Source organism: Equus quagga, chromosome 6 (genome assembly GCF_021613505.1).
Source record: "Equus quagga isolate Etosha38 chromosome 6, UCLA_HA_Equagga_1.0, whole genome shotgun sequence".
NCBI classification, from domain to species: Eukaryota; Metazoa; Chordata; class Mammalia; order Perissodactyla; family Equidae; genus Equus; species Equus quagga.
Genome location: NC_060272.1, coordinates 89,230,302 through 89,246,613, shown reverse-complemented (window position 1 = coordinate 89,246,613; position 16,312 = coordinate 89,230,302).

Genomic DNA, 16,312 nt, shown 5'->3' with positions numbered 1-16,312 from the left:
ATGCGCCCTCCTGTTTGAGTAGGGTGGCCTGATTATCGTGGGGTCCCTTGTCCTCATGTTTACAAAAAATCAGAGGATTCAAAGTCTGAGGAACATATAGTACCCAGCTTGGCTTGGCAGCTTTGTTGCTGTTTCTGAGAAATTGCCCTTTTGGGTGCAATTCAACATAAAACAGAAATAAGATTTATAACAGGAACACAATCTGCAATGAAATGGCATCCAAGTATTCAGAATTATTTAAAAGCCAGCATTAGGGGCCACTTTTTCAAATATGGTATATGTTCATGAAAGAAAAAAGCTCAAGTAGTAACATACATCATTATAGCGATTGTTTAAAAAGCAACGCAAAATTCAAAGTGTGCTCAAATTCACCAGATGTGAACAGATTTGAGGCTCCAGTAGAAGAAAAGCCAGTCTTCCTTTAAGCGCTGGCTGCCATTGTCTTGGTGTCTGTAAGATACAGGTGGAGCTCCAGACCCACACAGTTTTCGTTATATATATTGATCTGGGCAGAAAAACTTCAACGTAAATAAAGTACTTTCAATTTAACTATTTAATACAGGTGGTCATGTTTTCTCAAAAGAAATGTTTGTCTTCTGAAATAAAATTACAGTGAAACAGGGCCTTAACGGAAGAGTTTTGTAAGTGCAGGGAGAATGCAGGAGGACAAATTGCTGGGCAGATCTGTGTGGAGAAGTCTGCTTTAGCGAAGCAGCTCTCTGAAAAAAAACACCTTCTCACGTTGCTTTCTGGCTGTCTCCCGACAAGTTTCTGAGATTCATGTATTTTGAGTTAGCAGTAGTCTTCAATACTGTTTCCCTCTATTTTGCTTGAATCCATTCCTTTCCTTTCAGCTTCCCATCTGACATCCACTGACTCCCTGACGAGAAGAATCTGAAAAAGGTTTCTTCGTGCTGCATCTTTTTCAAATTTGTACTAGAATTGCTCATCTTCAGAGTCCAGAAACTATTCTGTAGCAATCTAGGTCAGGTCTAGCATAGAAAATTCCCCAGAGGTCGACTGACATCACGTGGCCCAAAACCGCTAACCTGAAAACACAGAGTTGGTCTTCTGATGTATCCAGTCCTCATCCTAAAGCTGCAGGGTGTGGCCGGCCCACCCTGAGTCATTTTGTTAGCAGGAACTGACCGGTGTGGTAGGAGGGCCCATGATGGATAACACACACCTTCCTACCACTTGGGAAGTTCCAAGAGTTTAGAAGTTAACAGGGGGAAATGCCAGACCTCTCTTCATTCGAGGCCAAATTTTTCACTGCACACTTAGAAACAATGAATCCACCAAATTCTCATTCAGGTAGAACATGTGACGTGCTTGAGAATGCACTAAATTTCCTCAATTTCAAATTTCTCAAATTCAATTAAACTCTTGGTGAGGAAGTAATATGTTTCTATCCACTGTCTCAGCAAATTCATTTTTAAGAGACTGACTTGGTAGGACAAAGCAGCAGTGTCTTTGTTCTTTAAGTGTTCTCCATCGTGGTCCAAAATCTAAGGATGCTAATGTGTGAGGAAGCGTGGTCTTAGCTTTCATCTGGTTACTATTTAGTTCCTCCCTCTTCTACCTAAACATTTTTTTTTTGATGAAGATTAGCCCTGAGATAACTGTCCTGCTTCTGAAAGCTCTTCTCTTCAGTTTTTCCCTCCAAAGAAACATTGTCCATACTTTGCTCATCTCCCAATTACATTTGAGAGGACTGGGTTGTTCATATTTACTATGTTCACACACGAGTGAGTGATTTCTATGATGTCACAGGTTAATCACTCAGGTACAACACATACAGTTACCAGATTCCACCTGGAAGAAAGTCAATCACACAAACACAAACTCCACTAACAGGCGCTCCAGCTGTGGTTGATGCTGTGTGCAAATGTTACATGTATGTTTGAAAGAAGCCTTTGGAGGCTGGCTCAGAGCATCCAGAACAAAAGTGGTTCCATTTCATAGGGCATTAAACCTCTTGAGACTTTTAAAAGTATTTTTTCTAATTTTTTAAATTAAAACAACTTTATCATTAAAAAACATATTAAATAAAAAGCATTTTCTACTTTGAGCACGAAGAAAAAGCAAAAGAAAAAATGAAAATCAGGAGATAAAACAGGGAAATCTGAAGAAGATGACTAAACTAGATAGGAATTAATATGAGTTGCTTCCAAACAAACTGAACTCCCCAGGATGACCCCTGTCCATTTCGTGTTACTTCTGCAGACATGATCTCTTACCACACTTCCTCAGGAGATCCGGTGGTTCGTCTGGGTCGACAGCAGCAGCAGTTCGTGTTCACAGCCCTGACTCCTTTGCCCCCAGGTGGGAGTCATCTCCCCGGCTGGAGGCTTCCCCAGTTGCTCTCTCCTCCCCACAGGGGCTTCTATGCAGAACATGGCACCTGTGAACGCTGCAGCTCTTTTTGCAGAACGTGGAGGAAACGCCACCAACGGCCACTCTTGTGAAGGGGGCCTCATCCTGGACCAGGGAGGGGGACAGGAAACCTGCTCTGAGAGGCACGTGGCTGTGGATCGGGTGTGCAAGTGTTGCCCAAAAATGTGTCAGGAGTGCACCCATGAGAAAACATGCAGAGGTCGCTGGGAGCATCCCATGGGAGAGCTTGGCTCTGCGGAGCCTCCCCGGCTGGGGACCGACTCTCTGAGGGTGGGGTGTCCGAGCAGAACTGGGGGAACCAATCTCTCTACCCTCACAGAAACGTGTCCATCACTGTGCACATCACTGAGGAAACTGAGGGTGAGAGAAAGCCTTTCCATTGTGGACTCTGCAGGTTAAGACAGACAGCCCTTTTTTTGCACGATTTCTTCCACACACTTGTGCCGAGAACGTAGGGGGTGCCAAGCACTATCCCAAGTGCTGGGGGAAACTATAAGACTCTGAGAATAGTGCTGTAGCTAGGAACTTTCTCTCTGGAATTATCTCCCAAGAAATGCTGTCTAATTTCCTCCCAAGGATAAGACTGACTCATAACTGGTGCTGTCCTATCCAAGGGATTCTCTTGGTGTAAACAAAGTGTTTTCTGGAATTCTCCCCCAAATAAGAGAATGAACAGAAAGTATACCTACAATGCATTTTTCATGCTAATTAACTGTGTATATTTCATTGCTCTACCCTATCAGTGAATAAAAATTAATCCAAGAATTCCTAAACTGCTTTCTGTACTAAATAGAGCCTAAGGGGCTCGATACAACTTTAAAAATCTGTTACAGCTTTCCGGGATTTCAGGACAATCTCTCCAGCATCTCAGCCATCACTCATCTGCCACAGCACCACAGTTTTTTGCACCCCCAAGGGGAAGATCATTTCAGTATGTAAACACAGCACCATCCAATCGGGCCACTATATGTGGTCTCCTCTCCCAAGGCAGGGCCTGTGCGACATGGGGGATGACCACTGGGAGGGTGGGGATGGGGCAGACGCACGTACACTCAGGTCCAATGAGACAAAGTGGTGGAGACAGGCCAGCCCTCTGCAGAAGGATGAGTTCCTTTCTCCTGTCCCCCTGGGGGTTGCTTGCTGCTCTTTCCCCAGAGTGTGTGCCTGGGTCCTTCCTGCGCAGGGATATGTGCCATCAGTCCTGTCCCCACCATTCCTATGAAGATGCACGCCAGTGTGTCCCCTGCCAGGAAGACTGGAGGGCAGTGGCCCCTCAGCGGATGACTACGACCTCCGTGCTGAGGCGTCCTTGGTTCTCTACGAAGCGGGGTGTTTGGACGAGTTTGCAGCAGGAACTTACTATGAAAAAGAGACTAAGGCGTGCAAAGGAAAGACTTCCCGGTGGTGCACAGCTGAGCGCTGCATCCCAGGGAGCCTGACGGGGTCATGGGATTCTGCTGAGACAAAGAAAGTTCTGGATTCGCACAGCTCCCGCCCCAGAGCTGTCGTCACAGCCATTCCCTCCCGCTCAAGGAAGCATATTGTGACTCTGCCCTGATTCATTATTTATTTTTAAAAGGCATCATTCTTTAGCTTTGATCTTGTGCCTGTCATTACAATGGCTAATGCTGACCCTCCTCACAAAAGTGGCTGATCCAAAAGAATCCTCATGTGAAGATTTACAACAGAGATGAGGAGCCTTCAAAAGCCACCCAAAATGGAAGATTTTTCTCAAAATTTTAAGTCTTTATAGATTACAGCAGCCTAAGGAAAGCTGAGCCACAGAGGATTTTCTCGGCGCCCCTTGTCCCCCTTCACCATCGCCTCCCTAAAGCTCCCTCCGTCCTCCTCACCTTCAGCTCTGCTGCCCTGGGTCCTTGCTTCAACCCACTTGGCACCTCAACCCTACACAGTCAAGAGGGGTCTGCTCTTCTGATGCCTCCTCATGTTTGAACTGGGCGTGAGTTCTTGCCTCTTACTAGGTATCAGGGAACAGAAAAATTAAACAAATTGCCCATTACCAGAGGAATCCTCAAGCAAGTGAGAGAAGCATCCTGGGGAAGGGAGTTTTCTCCACCCCCCCCACCCCAGTTTTAATGATATATAACATTGTAAGTTCAAGGTGTACAACATGATGATCTCATACACATAGATATTGTGAAATGATGATCAGTTAGGCCAGTGAACACACCCATCACCTCACGTGCTTACCCTTTGTTTTGGTAAGAACTTTGAAGATCTACTCTCTTAGCACCGTGCGTGTGTACAATACTGTACCGTTAACTACAGTCACAGCATCCACTGCAGCTCGGCAGTCAGTGGTAATCTCACCCCATGTGGCCTCCAAGCAAACACGAGATAGACACCCAGAGGCAGGCCCCTAACCTCAGCGAGAGCTTGAGGGCGACTCCTGCGGCAGGAGAGACCTTGGGCCACCCACGTGCTAGGAGGTCTCAGGGACCTCTGTTGGTAGGACAGGAGGACGTAGGTTTCCTGGAAGCTTTCTGCTCTAGCCTGTGGGCGGGATCTACCTTTTTCTGTGTTTCATGTGAAGCTTCTTTAGTGTCACTGTCCCAGCTGACTAGTTGTGAAAAACACGGGCTTGGAGACGGGCAGTGGTGCCATGCAGCAGAAGGACGGAAGGAGCCCGGGTGGCAGGCTGTGGAGTTGGGCTCTGTTTCCATGAGAAGTTCAGAGACTCGCCAAGGCCTGCAGGGCCGTCTTGCCTGCACCAGGCCGGGAACTGAGGACCGACTTTGGGCCCTTCTCTGGGGCTCAGTCACAGACATAACTTGCCATAGAGAGAGCTTTACAGGTCTCAGAGGACGTTTTCCTAATTTGCTTGATTTGATTTTCCCATTGAGAAAGGCCCTGGATCTCACCCCTGGTTGCCCATTAGAGTCACCTGCAGAGCTTTAAAACCACAGGTGCCTGGGCTCCCCTCAGACCCACCCAACACTGGAAAGTGACTTGAGTCTGTCCCTGCAATGCTGTTGCCCCTGTCACCAGTCCAAGGGGAGGCCGAGGGAAGAAACGCAGTGACCACTTGACTTTCCACAGAGAAGAAACAAAGGACCTGACCTGAAAATTAAGGTTTGGGGGGGGGGGGTGTGAAGAAGCACCTGGAACCAAGCCACCTCCAACCAGGACACCCTCTAAGAAACACAAGGACTGGGAATCCATTCTCATCACCCCAAATTATCCCCCACGAGACAGCAGAGACACCTCTAAGCGTCCCACAGCTCTCCCGGGGCACCGGGGCAGAAATAGCGAGAGCTCTTCTTAAGGTCCTGGGTTCAACTCGTGACTCTGCCCTTTTCAGCCAAGTGACTAAGCTCCTCCAGCCTTTCCTGAGGAGGAATTTCCTGGGATAGATAAGAGGAGATGATGACAATCACAATAATAACACCAGGCAGCTATTCATCCAGTGAGTGCTTCCTGGGCCTCCTATGTGCCACGTGCTCCTCCAGGCACAGGAACATCAGGGGACAATACACACAGAACCCTGTCCTCGTGGAGCTTGCATTCTACTGTGGAAAGCAGACTCTACAGAAGATAAGTCAGAAGGAAAAATAAGGCAGGGAAGGGGGAAAGGATGTTGGGCAGGATGGAGCCAAAATTTGAGAAGGAGGTCTGGAAGATGTCACTGAGAAGGGAGGGAGCAAACCAGGCTATACCTGGGAGAAGAGAATTCTAGGCAGAGGGAGCAGGACTGCTAAAACCCTGAGGGGGTGTGAATGGTTCTCACTCATTTGTCTGGCAAACATTCACAGAGTGCCTGTCACATGCCAGGCCCTCTCATAGGTGCTGTGCATTCACAAATAAGTACAAAAGAGGCTTTTTGTCAACAGGTAATTAAAACATATCTAGACAATGGTTACATTAGTCATAAGCACAAGGCATTCTGGGAGGTGAGTGGAGGACAAGAGAACAGGAGTCACGGCGTGAAAAGGCCACCGACCAGTGTGTGGCCATGCTGCCGCAGGGCCGCTTAGTGTGCTCTTGCTGCTGCTCAGGTAGTTACAATGAGTCTTCCTAATATTTCTGAGGGGCTGTTGCAGGAAGGGCCTCTAGATACTACAGAGAATATGAAACACACATTTTTTCTCTTTTTGTCACAAGAATGCTCCACCCAGAGCCCAAGGGCTGTCCTCAACTCATGGCCCCACACCCTTGGCACAGAGCCCTGGAAATCTCTGGAAGAAATGAAGAAGGCACATGACACACTTTCCAGGGAACCGATTCCCTAGACGGGCACCGTGGCCTCTCCCACTCTGTCGGCTACCCCGTCCCACCCACAGATTGCCACAAGTCCTGCCGGACCTTCCCAGGTCTGGGACGTGCACGACCTGCCAGGACGGCTTGAGGCTGAAGCACCATGGGGACTGCGTGCCCACCAGGAATGCGCCCCCTCTGAGTACTGGGGTGAGGAGCTCTGGGGTGCAAGCCCTGTCCCGCCAAATGCTCTGCTGCACGGGGCCCTTGGAGGACCAGTGTCACATCCGTCTGAGGGGCAGCCTTCTTCCCAGTGAGTTGCTTTTCCTTGGAGGAGGGCTTCATCCTTCCTTCCATCTGAGAAACGACCTTGCATGATGCTTGGTGCCCAGCAGGTATTGGTGTCTTTCTTTTCTTTGTGTTTGGAAAACTTTCAAACCTACAGAAGAGACACAAGATTGAGAAGAGTACAGGTGCTGGCTGGTGGCATAGTGATTAAGTTTGTGTACTCTCTTTCGGTGGCCCAGTGTTCATGGGTTCGGAGCCCTGGTGTGGACCTCCACACCGTACATGATGCCACACTGTGGCAGTGTTCCACATACAAAATAGAGGGAGATTGACACAGATGTTAGCTCAGGGACAATGCCTCCCCCCCCCAAAAAAAAAGTGAGAACAGTCAAAGAACAAGTACACGTGCCATTTACCCCCATGCCCCCTGTTCACCTCTGAGCCCCTCTGCTTTCTCAAGTGCTTGCTCTGGGTCTCCTGCTCTCAATGTATATGCTGACATAATCCAAAATATAGGTTTTTCAGAGCCATTTGCGGATATGTTACCTATGTCATGGCCCCTTTCTCACAAACACTTTAGAATGTATGTCCTGAGAACAGGATGCTTTCTCACATAAGAAAAGCCCAGTTGTCAACTCCAGTGAATCGAACATTGCTATGGAACTTCAATATCCCATCCGTATTATAATTTTGTCAATTCCCCTTTAGGACATGGTCCAGTCTAAAGGTAGGTATTGCATTTTGTTGCCATGTCTCTTTAGCCTCTTTAAACTGAATATTTTCCACTGAATTTCCTTGTCTTTTACCATATTGACGTTGTAGAGGAAGTCAATCCCTCTCCCTCCTTGGTCTGTGTGAAGTTTCCCCACGAGTAGATGGAGATCATGCATTCTCAGCCAGAATTCCTCACGGGTGATGTTGTGTCCTTCTGGAGACACCACATGTTCACCTGCCTCTCGTCAGTGATGTTAATTTTGCTCATCTGTTCAGGGCGCTGTCCATTTCTCCACTGCGCAGTTACATTTTCCCTTGTGATTAATGAGCAGTCTGTGGAGAGACACTTTCTGGAAATGCAGGTGGTCAGCTCCTCATCAAAATTTCCCCTTGATTTAGCATCCATTGATTAATACATATTCTTGAACAGAGTATGGCCCAGTCTGAGGTTGGTGGCCTCCAGCAGATCCCACGTGGAGGTTCCCACTAATGTGGGGCAGTGCCCTCAGGTCTCCAGGGATGCCATGATGAGTCTCAGCACACGAAGGGGAGAAAGAAAACGAAACAAAACTCAACTGAAAGAAGGAGCAGTGGAGGGTACAGGAGAGAGAGAAGGAAGGACGAACATGCTGAAGACCTGGAAAGTGTCAGCATTCGTCTCCCCAGCCCAGCAGAGTAGAGCTGAGAAGCAAGACCCTCACGGCAGAAATGTGTGGCCACTTTTCCTCTTCATCATGAGGGATTATCAGCTAGGACACCATTTCCCTGCAAGGACACAGGGATAGCTATCCTCCACACCATTCCTGTTCCCCTCCCGGTAGAAAACACTCGAAGATCCCGGTCTTCTCCGTCCATCACCTCAGCTCCTCTTACACAAATCTCAGTGACCTTCCTTCCCAGCAGCTGCTGCTTCATGAGAACATTCTCAATCTCCGGTATCATCCCAACCCCAGACCTTCTTTCTTAATTGTCCCAATCTAGAGAGCCACAGGTGATCACCTCAGGAGCCTTCAGACAGACAGGAAGACGTCATCACTACAAGGTGGTCTTCCCTTAAACTAGGGATGAGAGTTAGACTAGAAGGAGACTTCAGTGCTGGTGCATAACACAGAGCCGTAGTCCCCCAAGGGCTGGGCACAGGCTGTCTCAGGCCTGATCTTCTCTCGTTCCCCCACCCTGCCCCTCACCATCACCCCACCAGGGTCGGCTAGTTATAAACTGGGTAATTCCTCTGGAGGCTGTGGTAGACTGAACAACGCACACCTACAAATGTCCACATCCTAATCCCCAGACCCTGTGAATGTCACCTTACATGGAAAAAAGAATTTTGCAGGTGTGATTAAATTAATGGTCTTGATATGGGGGGGTTATCCTGGATTATCAGAAGGGTCCTTACAAGAGGGAGGCAGGAGGATCAGAGTCAGTAGTTGAAGGCTAAGTGATGACAGAGCAGAGGAACAAAAGAAAGAAGATGCTGTGCTCTGGCTTTGAAGATGCAGGAGGCAGCCACAAGCCAAGGAATGCAGTTGATCTCCAGACGCTGGAAAAAGCAAAGAAATAGATTCTCTCCCAGAGCCTTCAAAAGGCACACAGCCCTGTAGACCTGTTTTAGACTTCTAACCTCCACAACTGTAAGGTAAGAAATTTGTATTGTTTTAAGCCACTAAGCTTGTGGTAATTTGTTACAAGAGCAATAGGAAACTAATCCAGAGGTGTTTCATCTTGAGGGGATTAGGGCTCCGCCCTAGTTAACCAGATACATCAGCTGGACAACGAACTGTTGCCAACATTCGTCTTTAATACAAGAGCCATCGAACAAGCATTCACTGGAGCCCTGGCCTGTGCTGGGTGCTGGGAACTCAGAGTCCATGAGATGGCCCTGCCCTCAGAAGCTCAGAGGGTCTCCCAGCAGAGTTTGAGTCCACAGCACTTTCTGCAGCACCTCTAATATCACTTAGCTTTTCCATCAGTGCCTGTGCTTAATGCTGACTAGAGTTATGGACACAGCCTGGCTGCTGGTCTAGAGTTGAACTGATCTCTGGGGGAAAGAAAGTCAGTCATGCTTGTGTGGGAGGAGGAGTGAGATTGCATGGGAAGGAGCACCAGGGGACTTCCTAAAATGATGGGAATGTGCTGCATCTTGATTGGGGTAATGGTGACACGGGCGTATACGTTTGTCAAAACTCTTCAAGCTATATGCTTAAAATCTGTGCATTTACTGTGTATAAATTTTACCTCAATGCAGAGTGTATGTTATAGACTTTCTCTGTGAGGCGTTCTTCCAAGTGCTCTACATGATTTATCTTATTTAATTCTCACAAAAACATGGGAGAAGAGATGTTTATTTGCATTTTTACAGATGGAGAAACCAAGGCAGAGAGGCTACATAATGATCTAAGGTGATGGAGCTGGTGTTTGGGGTGAGGATTTGAACATTAACAGTTCAGCTCCAGAGCTGGACTCTTAGCTGCTGAGTTATACTTCCACACCTGCCAGAAGTAGCCACCAGCTTGTGGTTTTCCATTTCCTATTAAGAGCTTTTCCAAATGTGATAGAAGAACAATTACTCATCTAGGCAGAAAGAATCCGGTTACTTAAAATACATCTATATGTTAGGTATTGGGATGTTTTAATGATTCCATTTAGTTTCAGTGTAGACAATACTACTAAACTGCAGGCAGGCTTTATCGATTATTAAGAAGGCCAGTCTCCTGAACTGTGTTTGCTGATCACTGTAGAACACAGTTAATGTTGTAGACAAGCAAAGTCACGTGCCTGAGGTTGCCAAGAAAGGGAAGGTGGAAGTGATTGAGGCATTGGGCTGGAAAGAAGACTCATCCACTCCAGCTTGATAGTTGTAGCTTACTGTATTGTTTATAAGATGGAGAGAAAAATTAATAGTGACACTAAAATGTTAACTGTGGCAAACTATGGGGAATGAAATTGAGGTGGGTGGAAATTTCCAATTTCTCATTTACACGCTTGGATATCATTTGCAACTTTTATTACGAGTATGCACTTTAGATGAGATTTTTAAAAAGTTTTTTAATGGTGAACCAATTAACTGTTCCTGCTTATGTGAAGGTTGGCCATTTTGCAATATTCACTCATCCATTCATTGGGTATCATTTACTGAATGTTTACTAGATGCCAGATCCTAGGTACTGGAGACAGATAGGAATTAGTAGTCTAGTGGTGAGACAGACGTATGGACAATTACAGAAGGAGGCAGGCGCTCTGTAGTTGAAGGGATTCAGATTAGACCAAGGGACTCTGCCCCAGCTCTGCTGTTAGCCATGCGTTTGACAGCTCTACATGACTAGGGGGTGAGAAGCATTTCTAAATGATGCAAACTTCTAACGTCCTCTTATTTCATGAATATTCCAGAAGCATGCCCAGAGCACGGAAGTTGTAGGGCTGATTCTCCATGTTACATGGCTTGTAAAACATCAGTTTTTCCTGATCGTAGTTTCTCATGGTAAAGCAGTTGGTTGTCAGTTTTCAGAAGACCACATTTCAAGGTTGCCATTTGAGGGCTTTTCTCTGTTCCATGTCTACAGGCTGATCCCTAAAATCAGTCACTGTCTTCGCATTTTGCAAAAGGCATAATGGGTAAGAGGGCTAGCTTGGAGCAGACTCTTTGTTTACTTTCTAGAGTCTCTTGAAATGAAATTGCCAAGTAGCCCACTAACAACCAGGATTGAAAGCAGTCCCCCTACATCCAGGGGGCAGTCACACTGCCTTTGTAATGTAAAGGAAAGGATAATTATTATCATAAGCTTGTGCTGTCTTTAGAGCCAGAAGAAGAATGGGTAAGTGTATACTTTTCTTCTTCCTTTAGTTTAAAACAAAGTAATTTTTATTTAATTTTTTAAAATTAAGTAACAAATTGTAAAAAGTAGCTTATGTCAGGACCACGTGGTTCATTAGCTCCCCGTGGTGCCCCTGTACCAGGCATTCATTTCTTAAGTCCTGCACTCCTGCCTGTTTAAATGTGTGTGGTTGCCTCCCTTCCCCTGCTCTGGTGCACTCGGGTAGTTTACCCCTTCCCAGCACACTGTCCTGCAGCACCTTCCTCATGAACGTGCCTGATTCAGAATTGGTCTGTAATTGCAAGTCAGCCTCACTGGGCAAGTACACGTCTCCAGCTCTTCACAGTGGCCTGCTAGCCTCGTTAGATTACGGAAATATAGAAGCCATTAGTTGGAGGCATTTGCAAAATGAATGCATGTTAGTGATCTGTGTAGTTACAGAGACCTTCTCACTCAGATCTAACTGTGTGGATCTGCTGATTTGACAAATGGAAAAAAAAATCAAAGAAAATTCTCTATATCCCATGACTCCAGTCTATTCTTGGCTGAGACCCTAAGGTCTCTGCAAGGTCAGAGAATTTGTTTATAACCATGGTTTCTGGACTGGGGAGAGAAATGTCATTTCCACCTCTCTCTCCTTTTGCAAACCAGTGGAGAACAACAAGGAGAACAGAAGCAGTAAAGAAACTTCCTTCTTCATTGGAATTTGGAAAAATTCGTATCTGGACCCATAATATTGTGTTTGAAAAAGGGTTTTCAGATTAGTGAAAACTGTACCAGTGTGAAGATAGACACAAAAAGAAGGCTGAGGGCTTCAAATGTCATGGGCAGACTAGACGAAGTACAGAATTCTTCAAAATAGATGTCACAGCCTTGGCTTGAAACATGGTCAGGGTGCATAGATGGACAGCAACCTGCTGTCAGCCCTGATGACCTCAGACAACAACCAAGCAAACACACCGGAAACACACACACACTCCATCTTTGCCATCCTGGAAGGCTATGGGCGGGTGGGTGGAGGATGAACTCGGGGGAACAAACAGCCCCCCACCTTCTGTGTCTGCTAGAGAAGAGCGAGGACATCACCCAAAATCTCCAAAACCTCCATCAGGTGGTTTCACTGGGAGGAGGGAAACTTCCAGCCAGCCCAGAGCCACTCACAACATTCACAGGGGATTGAGAAGGTTCTGGAGGCAACAAGCCCAAAGTGCTCACCAGCTCACTCACCTGGTCCTTACCCTTACTATCTTTTCTCATATGGCTCAGGAATAGTAAGCCCATCCTCAACCCAAGGATTGACAACATTAAAAAAAGAAATCAGCATGGCACTTATGTGGTCATGTTGCATTAAAAATATCACACATACACACAGAGGTAAATGAATAAAACACATCAGAAAGATTGTATCACGAAGCAGATGAAAATTAAGACAATGTATTTTTCTAAGAAGCAATCTGGCCAATTAATACCAAATATACACACACATTTCAGTTCACCTAGGAAATCATCCTTTAGAATTTCACTGCCCAATATGGTAGCCACTAATCCTTAAAATATGGATTTATTTCATATATGGAACTGACGACGTAAAATTTTAATTTAAAAATTATATTAATTTCAACTGGAAATGGAAGTTTCCATTGGAAAACTTTTAAGCGTGTCTTGAACAACCTGAGTATGTAAATTTGCTTTTCAACTGTAAATTTTATGAAATCTAAATACAGAGCAAGTATTGCCAAAGAAAATTTTGTGTCACAAGATATGCTCTAAGTATAAAATATACACTAGATTTTAAAGACAATTCAATAAATAGAATGTAAAATACCTCATTGAAATAATATCTTGGATAGAGTGGGTTAAATATACTATTAAAATTAACTTTACCAGCTTTTTTTATTATTTTAATGTGGGCTACAAGAAAATTTTAAATTACTTGTGACTTGCATTATATTTCTGTCAGACAGCACAGCTAAGGAAAATAAAAGCAGCAGTATGTAAAGTAAATGGACAAACACTGTTCAAAGTAGCCAAAAAACAAAACCAAAAGAAACTGGAAACAAAATGAATGCTTGTGCATAGAGGACTGGCTCATACATATACATACATGTCATGGGCTATTATGAAGCCTTTGAAAAGAAGAAAGTTTTGCCAGTGGACTTGACTATCCACAAAGTACTGTTATAGAAGAAAAGTAAACTGCATAGAAATGTGAGCAATCCCAGTACAGATGGTCTCCAACTGAACAATTGTTCAACTTGTGATTTTTTGACTTTATGATGGTGTGAAAGCAATATGCATTCAGTAGAGACTATACTTTCAATTTTAATTTTTTCCTGGGCTAGTGATACTCCATGTGGTACCACACTCTCTCGTGATGCTGGGCAGCTGCAGCTCCCAGTCAGCCCTGCGATCAGGAGGGTAAACCACCAATACACTTAGGACCATTCTGTGCCCATAAACCACTCTTTTTCTCACTTTCAGTACAGTATTCAACACTTTATTATAAAATAGGCCTTCTGCTAGGTAATTTTTCCTAACTACAGGCTAACGTAAGGGTTCTGAGCATGTTTAAGGTAGGTTGGGCTGTTACAATGTTCAGTAAGTTAGGAGCATTAAATGCATTTTTGACATGACATTTTCAATTTATGAAGGGTATATCAGGACATAACCTCATTGTAAGCCAAGGAAGATCTATATTGACAAATTACCATCCCAATGATCAATAGATGGATATGTTTGTCAAATATGAGCTGAACATGAAAAAAAGTACAGTGATGTTAAAAAACATCAAGTTACATAACCTGAGTTACCTATGTGTGGTGGGCCAGGGCAGGACAGAGGAGGAGGGAAGCAAGTAGAAAGACAATAAAATGTCTAACTCCCTCCCATCCCCAGCATGTATGTTATCTCATTTATGTAGAATTGCACACACACACACACACACACTAGGAGGAAGGGAAGGATAAAGCTGGAACTATATATAATGACTTGTAGGAATTTCCAAAGTGTATTGCCAAGTGAAAAGAAGTTGAAGGTGATATGTAAAGAGGCTTGTTCTATTTGTGTAGAAACAACAAGTTCCCCATTTACTTATATAATTTTGGTGAAAGGTGCATATGCTAATTAACAATAATAATCTCAGAGATATGTGGTACTAGAAAGAGAGCTGGGGTGAACAGGGTTGGGAGAAAGATAGGTGTATGTATAATATTAACACTTTTTATTACAAATGGGTATTACTTTTTGATGAAAAAGAAGAACACAGCAAAAAAAGGGCAGTAATTAAGATTTCATTGAAAAAAAAAAGAGCTCAGAGAAGAGCTACAAACATCCAAAGAACAGTAATGGCAACAGACAGAATTGGAAAATTAGTTGGCCAGAGAGGCACACTAGAAACAGCAAAGAGATTGTCTCAGAAAGAGATTCTTGGGAATAAAGCAGAATAGAAAAATGCAAAGTTTAGAAGGAGAAAAAAAGAGTTAGAAAAATAATAGCAATAACAGACAAAGGAGATCCAACATGTGAATAACTGGCACCCTGACACACTCTGCCACAGGCTTTTATGAAGGCTAACACCAGACACTGAGAACGGAGGGAAAGACAGGTAAATATATTTTCCTAAAACAAAGTCTAAATACTGAAGGGACACATTAAGTGCCAAGAAAAATTTGATACAAATGATCAATAATTAGGAATATCCTAGCATCTTGTTCTTCAGAGATTGAGAGTCCTTTGTGCATTTAGCTCACTCTTTCACAACCACCACCACAAAAAAATCAACTATTTACACAAAGATTTAAAAAAATTACTCTTGAGCATGAACAAAAAGGAAAATATATAAATAAATTACTTAAGGTATTCCAAAAACTTTTTCACATGCTTGCTTTTGGGTGAATCACTTTTTAATCCAGTCATTACTGTTTGGAATTTATAACAAAATGTGGTCTTTATGCTTTTAAGGGCATTGGTGATGAACATTAAAGAGCATCCCACCATTGTTTCTGGAAGTTTCTTCTGAGACACATTAAGTCTCAGAATCCATTAAGGTTCTTCTTTGATACCCATTAAGCAAGTTTGATGCTGATGCTCTTCTGGAAGTATCAATGGAAGGTTTTTCTTCTTAAAGTGGTCCTTATATGGCTTTTTGACTAAAGAGTAGCGCCATTTTCCAACTTGTCACCAGGAACGTAACCAAATTCGCACATGAATAGGCTTATAGTATGCCCTATAACAGGTTGACTTCTTGAAGGGAGACATGTACATTATATACTCATGTGGTATATCATATTATTTGTTCAAAATATTCACTATCCCTCCCTATGACAGGATAAATCATCTATGGCTGTTGACTCATGCTTCCCACGTGACTGGTTTGGATAATGCAATGTAGTCGAATGAAGGGTGTCACTTCCTAGCAGAAGGTTTAAGAGCCATCACGTGGTCCCCACCTTTCTTTTCTCTCTTCTGTAAGACCAACATGCCCCATGTAGGGGTAGATCCTTTAGCCTGGGTCCTTGAAATGAAGATAACATGGAGTATGGCCAAAATTGACCCTCAATAATCACAAAATATGAGCAAAAAATAAACTTGTAAGCCTCCAAGGTTTTTTTAGTTATTTTTTACTGCAGCATAGTTCAGCTTAAGCTGACTGGTATAACGCTAAGCACACGGCATTTAAAACCCAGCTTTGGAATGGTCTAGGCACTCTCCTGAAGGACTCCTGATTTTTGTGGGACTTCCTCAGGGCAGGTGAGGAGTGGGTGATATGTGATTGGTCCTGCTCCACCTGAGATACACGTTTATGCTATTTCAGCTCAGCCAGGGTGAATGCAGAGACACCTCACCTGAGATGTTTTAAAAGTGGGTCACTCTGGATTACTTAGAGA